At 42.3% G+C, this 7,724-nt stretch overlaps 1 protein-coding gene across 1 annotated transcript in view; it reads right to left on the reverse strand.

The window, feature by feature from the left end:
- cept1b (choline/ethanolamine phosphotransferase 1b) overlaps positions 1-6,394 on the reverse strand; it is a 31,638-nt gene extending 25,244 nt beyond the window's left edge. The window contains exon 1 of the mRNA XM_062056057.1: positions 6,132-6,394. The gene's annotated coding sequence lies outside the window, so the exon portion shown is untranslated. The remainder of the gene's footprint in view (positions 1-6,131) is intronic.
- Positions 6,395-7,724: the final 1,330 nt, after the last annotated feature.

Here is a 7,724-nt window from a genome sequence, read left to right on the forward strand (position 1 = left end):
AATGCATTCGACTTGAGGGACGTCCGGAGGCAAGGTAAGTCATCTATTATCAAATGTAAACGCAAAAGTTGTGTTAGTAAAATAAATGTTATTCATTATGTTAACCAGGATGTGTTCTCTCACTCCCGCAAAGTCATCAAATACCGCCAAAAGGTGTTGAAAACTAACAACGCTATCCAATCCAATCCAATCCACTTTATTTATATAGCACATTTAAACAACAAAAGTTTTTCCAAAGTGCTGCACAACAATATTAAAAACAATAATCAAATATTATCCTTAGCTCCACCAATGACTGAATAAATACAAAAAATAAATAAATATAGAACCAATATAAAAACAATATAAAAATAAATATGATTAAAAACCATTTTAAAAGGGAAAAACCAATTAAAACAGTAAATAGAAATCAAAATAAAAAAAAACAAAAAATAAAATAAAATAAAATAAACAACCCACAGAGGACAGAGGACCACACAACTCACGTAGTGTTAAAAGCCAAAGAATAAAAGTGGGTCTTAAGACGAGACTAAAAACACTCCACTGTGGGAGCAGTTTGAACATGGAGGGGCAGAGTGTTCCAGAGCTTAGGGCCGACCACAGAGAAGGCCCTGTCTCCCCTGGATTTAAGTCTGGTCTTGGGCACCACGAGCTGGAGCTGGCTCTCGGACCTCAGAGCGCGCGCAGGAGTGTAAATTTGGATGAGGTCCGAGATATACTGAGGTGCCAGTCCACGTAAAGCTTTCCAAGCTGTTGTGTTCAATTAGCCTTTCTTTAAAAGTAGTCGTGCAAAGTTATTCGGGTTATTCAAGTCATGCAACCACATGCTACTTGGATAGCTTGCACTTGCATCCACTATAGTCTCTGTAGAATGTAAGAGTTCCAAGTTCTTGTTCACAGTGGTAGCACTTGTGTGCCAAGTTCCTGTCAGCCATATTGGTTGTGAATAAGAAGTTGCACATTTCAAATGCAGTATTAAAGGCACTACTTAATCCACTTATTATGTTTGATATAATGAAAACTGTTCTTATTGTTTTCTTTTTAATACTAAGAATATATTTTTATTTTAACTTTCTCAGCGAATATTAATTTTGAACTAATTTTATATATATATGTGTTTTCATCTCAAACATGTTATGATGGCAAAATGAACATTGATTACTATTTTGCATGGCATGAATGCAGTGAACTGTATAGCATTCTTAAAATGTTAAACTGTTGTCATTATTAAGTGGTGTGTCTTTCTATATTGTTTATGTACTGTTGGCAGGTTGAAAACAGCTCAGCGGATTTGCGTGGAGAAACCAACGTTTAAACGGCATCGTATAATAATCATCAAAAACGCACTTTGTTTATGCAATCACACCACACAGCACATAGGGCTGTGAGCGCACCTGTTTTTATTAGCACACACAAATCGGCACAATCAACCACGGACACATTTTAGCTGTGCGTGTCAGCCTTCAATAATGAAAACAGAAGTTTAGAAATTAAAGACAATGAGGCCAAACGCAAACATTGAGGGCACATCTTAAAGGCCTACTGAAATGAATTTTTTTTTATTTAAACGGGAATAGCAGATCCATTCTATGTGTCATACTTTATCATTTCGCGATATTGCCATATTTTTGCTGAAAGGATTTAGTAGAGAAAATCGACGATAAAGTTCGCAACTTTTGCTCGCTGATAAAAAAAGCCTTGCCTGTACCGGAAGTAGCGTGATGTCAGAGGAGGTAATATTCCTCACAATTTTCCTATGTTTAAGATTAAAGATTAAAGTACCAATGATTGTCACACACACACTAGATGTGGTGAAAATTGTCCTCTGCATTTGTCCCATCCCCTTGGGGAGCAGTGGGCAGCAGCGGCGCCGCGCCCGGGAATCATTTTGGTGATTTAACCCCCAACTCCAACCCTTTGTTGCTGAGTGCCAAGCAGGGAGGTTATGGGTCCCATTTTTATAGTCTTTGGTATGACTCGCAATGGAGCGAGAGAGATTCGGAGCGACAAAGCGACGATTACCCCATTTATTTGAGCGAGGATGAAAGATTCGTAGATGAGGAACGTTACAGTGAATGACTAGAGAGGCAGTGATGGACGTATCTTTTTTCGCTCTGACCGTAACTTAGGTACAAGCTGGCTCATTAGATTCCACACTCTCTCCTTTTTCTATTGTGGATCACGGATTTGTATTTTAAACCACATCGGATACTATATCCTCTTGAAAATGAGAGTCGAGCACGCGAAATGGACATTTAAAGTGACTTTTATCTCCACGACAATACATCGGTGACACACTTAGCTACTGAGCTAACGTGATAGCATCGTTCTCAAATGAAGATAGAAACAAAAGAAATAAACCCCTGACTGGAAGGATAGACAGAAGATCAACAATACTATTAAACCATGTACATGTAACTACACGGTTAAAAATTCTCAGCCTGGTAAGGCTTAACAATGCTGTTGCTAATGACGCTAAGGCTAATTTAGCAACTTAGCAACCGGACCTCACAGAACTATGATAAAAACATTAGCGCTCCACCTACGCCAGCCAGCCCTCATCTTCCCATCAACAGCCGTGCTCACCTGCGTTCCAGCGATCGACGGCACGACGAAGGACTTCATCCGTGGGTTTGGCGGCAAGCATCGGCTAGGCGTCTGCTAAGTACCGTAAGTAGTCCTTGTTGTGTTGCTGTAAGTATTGTACTTAGCCGCTAATACACCGATCGATCCCACCTACAACGTTCTTCTTTGCAGCCTCCATTGTTCATTAAACAAATTGCAAAAGATTCACCAACACAGATGTCCAGAATACTGTGGAATTTTGTCGAAGAAAACAAGAGGTTTTTGTATCGGGTCCGATGGGGTCCAACCACTTCCGTGGATTTTGTGACGTCACGCGCATAAATCATATCCAAAGGAGTTTTTCAACCGGAAGTGTGGCGGGAATTTTAAAATTGCACTTTATAAGTTAACCCGGCCGTATTGGCATGTGTTTCAATGTTAAGATTTCATCATTGATATATAAACTATCAGACTGCGTGGTCGGTAGTAGTGGGTTTCAGTAGGCCTTTAACATGTATAATTAAACCTTAATTAAGCAAAAATATGATTTATTCGATTACTCGATTAATCGATCGGGATATTCGATAGAATTCTCGATTACTACAATATTAGATAGCTGCAGCTTTAAGTACAATGTTACAATAATTATGCAGTGAACCTGGCCCTCCACTTCATCCTGGAGCATCTGGACTCCCCAGGAACCTACGCTAGGATTCTGTTTGTGGACTTCAGCTCTGCCTTCAACACTATCCTCCCTGGACTGCTACGAGACAAGCTCTACCAGCTCAGCGTGCCTGACTCCCTCTGCAGTTGGATCAATGACTTCCTGACAGACCGAAGACAGCACGTGCGGCTGGGGAAGATTGTCTCGGACAGTCGAACCACGAACACTGGTACTCCTCAGGTCTGTGTACTCTCCCCCTGGCTCTTCTCCCCGTATACAAACTGCTGCACCTCCAGACACCAGTCCGTAAAACTGCTCAAGTTTGCGGATGACACCACCCTCATCGGGCTCATGAGTCCGCCTACAGGAGAGAGGTGGACCGGCTTGGGTCCTGGTGCAGCCTCAACAACCTGGAGCTGAACGCCCAGAAAACAGTGGAGATGATCATAGACTTCAGGAAAGTCACAGCCCCACCATCCCCCCTCACCCTGATTGACTCTCCCACCCCCGTCCTCATTGTGGACTCCTTCCGTTTCTTGGGCACCACCATCACCCAAGACCTCAAAAAGGAGCCGACCATCAGCTCCCTCATCAAGAAAGCGCAACAGAGGATGTACTTCTTGCGGCAGCTGAGGAAACTTAAGGTGCCGACCGAGATGCTGGTGCAGTTTTACTCAGCCATCATAAGAGTCCATCCTGACCTCCTCCATCACAGTGTGGTTCCCCGGCGCCACAATCCAGGATAAGCAAAGACTGCAGCGCATCGTACATGCTGCTGAGAAGGTGATTGGCTGCAAGCTCCCATCCCTCCAGGACTTGTTCTCTTCCAGGACCAGGAGGCGTGTGGGTCGGATCACAGCTGACTCTTCTCACCCTGGACACACACTATTCTCCCCCAGGCAGGAGACTACGCTCCATCCAGACCCACACCTCCCGCCACCTGAACAGTTTTTTCCCCTCGGCCATCAGGCACATGAACAATAACTCCTAACAATAGCTCCTTGAATTCCTTCTAAGTCTACAACAAGATCTGATAGCTCAGTTACAGCTCTTTTTATTACCAAATATGTGTTATATGTGTTTTATGTTGCACGATTGCACCAAGAAAAATTCCTAGTTTGTGAACCCGTTCTCAAACAATGGCAATAAAACTATTCTGATTCTGATAAGTTATCACACAACTCGTATGCTTAAAGGCCGTTGCTATAGTTATTATCAATTGTGCTGAAGTTGTACTTTTCTATCTGTGCAAAGGCACAACATGTAATCTTCCATTGCGAGTTGTCTCGTATCAGCAGTTTGTTTCCAGACCCTGCCTGCTGACAGCCAAGGACGGACATCGAGTACCTCAACGCAGATAAAACAGAGACGGTGAAATCACGAGTGTCAGCACATTTCCATTCTGAATAATCATGTATTGTGTCTACTGGGGCTGCTTGCATTACTCCTCCCTTCAGAAGCAGCCTCAGTGATGTTAACTAGGGACCTCCCAAATAAATAGAGGAGCACGTGAGACTGTACCTTTGAGCAGTGGTCCCCAACCTTTTTTGCACCACGGACCGGTTTAGTGTAGGCATTATTTTCAGGGACCGGCTTTCCACTTGTGCCAGATAAATACAGCAAAAATAAGGGCATGAAAAATACAACTCACTGTAACGCTGAATTAGTGGGAGCCCTGGACTTGTTTCTTTGCAATGAGATGCAGATGGAAATCAGCCTTTGGCTACAATTTGTCACATTTATATTTTATATGTTCATTAATGTGCATTGTATCATGTCACAAAGTTATAAAAAAAATACATCAAATGGAAAATTCTTATGAGGAGTTTTATTATCTATAAGCTTGTTGGTGTGTCCCGTGGGACAGACAAAAGTTAAGTCGTAGAAAATGCAGTCGTTTATAAATTATTTAATGTTTCTCTGCGGCCCGGTAGCAAATGCGTCACGGACCGGTACCCGGACCGGTGGTTGGGAACCACTGCCTTAGAGCGTAGGGTGAAACTGTAACTGAGTGTACAGCCCAATACGTCTCTCCCCATGAGCAAAATTAAACTCTGTCTCTGCTTGATTCCTTGCTTCTTGTCTCGTTTAATAGATAGTTTGGTGTTTGAACCTGACATACAATAGTAAACAATTCTATAGTGATGAGAAATAGAAATACAGAGCATTTTAAATTCGCAATCGCAATTTTGGAGAGAATCTTGAGCAAGCCACAGCACATGGATGAATAACATCATAAGTGAATTGCTCTTCTTTGGAACATATGACAATATAATTAGTAGAATCAAACATAACAATGACACTTGATTATAATGGAGATAGTCAAACAACAAAAACAAAAGTTGGAATACTTTCTATCAAACAACTGGCTAGGCAAGATGAATGCCACGACCAAGTGAAGCCTGCAGAAACCTCCAGACAAAAACGTAATTTTTTATTATTTCTAACGAAGTAAAAATATACAAAGTTGCACATAATATGCAGTAAACACTACTGGTGCGCGTCAACAAACATGACAATCCAGCAATCAAAAACTATCTTACATATAAGCTAGTTTTTTAATGACTAGTTTTTGATGACGTTAGTTCCCAGTGGTGGCTATTTTGCTGATGTTGACGATTAGCCAGCTAGCTTTCGCCTCCACTCCTCTGCAAACATCAACCTTGTGATGCTGTGCTTCTTCTAAGCCGCGCTGTTGCGATTGTGTAAATGTCATTTTATGTCACGAAGCACCGATGAAAATGCCGCCGGTCGTGTCAGTGCTTGTGGGTAAGAGCAGCCAACACACTCGGTTCTTCCTGTGGGGCTGCGGCGAGCTCCAGCTAGCCTAACCTAGCCTAGCCCAGCCCAGCCCTAGCCTAGCCTAGCCACATGCTAACTAGCATGAACAGGACAGACAGACCTAGACGAGGACGAGGCGACAGCTCCAGACAGGCTGAGGGGGAGACGAAGGCTCTTCACGCCGACAGACAGAAGCCCCTCTCTGGTCGCTTGAGTGGAGATGGCCTCCTTTTAGACTTGCGGCGGTAATGAGTGGCCGGGGACAAGTCAGCTTCAACCGGTGTCTTTGGCTGTCACAACCCCGTTCGTTGACGCTCGCGCTGGTGGAAGTCTCGCGTTGCGTTTAATGAGCTGGGATTATTCATGCCATATTTTAGACTACAAGGCACCACCACAAACAATCTATTGCATGCCTGGGCAAATTAAAGACCCGGGGGCCACAGGCGGCCCGTTAAGCTTTTCAATCTGGCCCTCCTGACATTCTCAAATAATTTTTTTTAGAACTTTAAGATGGAAAGTGTAGCTGCCATTATGATGTGCAGTGATATTTTCAAATTACGGGAAGTCTTGAACTATACAGAGTATTTCAATGGTTGGAATCTGCGCTTTTCCATGATATACTAGTTACTGTGGTTTGATTGATTGATTGAGAAGTTTATTGACATCTTAAAGAATTGAATCCATGTAATGATTTAAAAAGGCAAATGGATGGCACAAAAAGCCAAAATGCTTGTTTCCATTGTGGTCCGACTCCATAGTAATCTAAGAGTTTTTCTACCACTGTGCCACTGCACACTAAAAGAAAAACAGAATGCTGGACTACAGCAAAGACTTGCAGCGTGTGGAGCAGAGACGGCGTCCACAAAGTACATCCGTACATGACATGACAACAATGTCCACACAAAGAAGGATAGCAACAACTGAAATAGTCTTGATTGCTAAAACAAAGCAGGTGCAGGGAATAACGCTCAAAGGAAGACATGAAACTGCAACAGGAAAACACCAACAAAACAGGAAAAGCCACCAAAATAGGAGCGCAAGACAATACACACAGGAAAACACCAAAAAACTCAAAATAAGTCACGGCGTGATGTGACAGTACTTTGAGACACGTTTTTTGATTGATTGAAACTTTTATTAGTAGATTGCACAGTACAGTACATATTCCGTAAAATTGATCACTAAATGGTAACACCCCAATAAGTTTTTCAACTTGTTTAAGTCGGGGTCCACCTTAATCAATTCATGGTACATGGGGGGGGGGGGGTTGTGTAGTGATGCATGGTTGCTTATGGTTTAAATCAGTGGCGTGCAGTCACTAGAGGCAGGGGAGGCAGGGCCTCACCTGCCATCATGGAAAGAAAAAAAATGTAAAAAGAAAAAAAAAATAATTAAATTGTTATATGTATCCAGTGATTATACTAAAGTTATTTTCCATTTAACTTCACCAGTTTTAGATTATTTTTATTTTTATTTTCACATTTGCCGTTCAAATACTGAGAAGAGATGGTGCGGTGATCAGCAGCCAGTTGAGGCACGTCACTGATTTGTGCCTCAACATTGATTGTGCGCAATGACTCGGCTAACTGCTGGCCTGCTGTGCAGTGAGACTGTATTGCCATTTTAATTATATCAGCTAACTAAACTATGGCATAGTTTAGTTAGCTGAGGTATATAATGTACAGTGTATTTTGTCAAAAACTGTATGTGTGTA

Source organism: Entelurus aequoreus, linkage group LG01 (genome assembly GCF_033978785.1).
Source record: "Entelurus aequoreus isolate RoL-2023_Sb linkage group LG01, RoL_Eaeq_v1.1, whole genome shotgun sequence".
NCBI lineage: Eukaryota > Metazoa > Chordata > Actinopteri > Syngnathiformes > Syngnathidae > Entelurus > Entelurus aequoreus.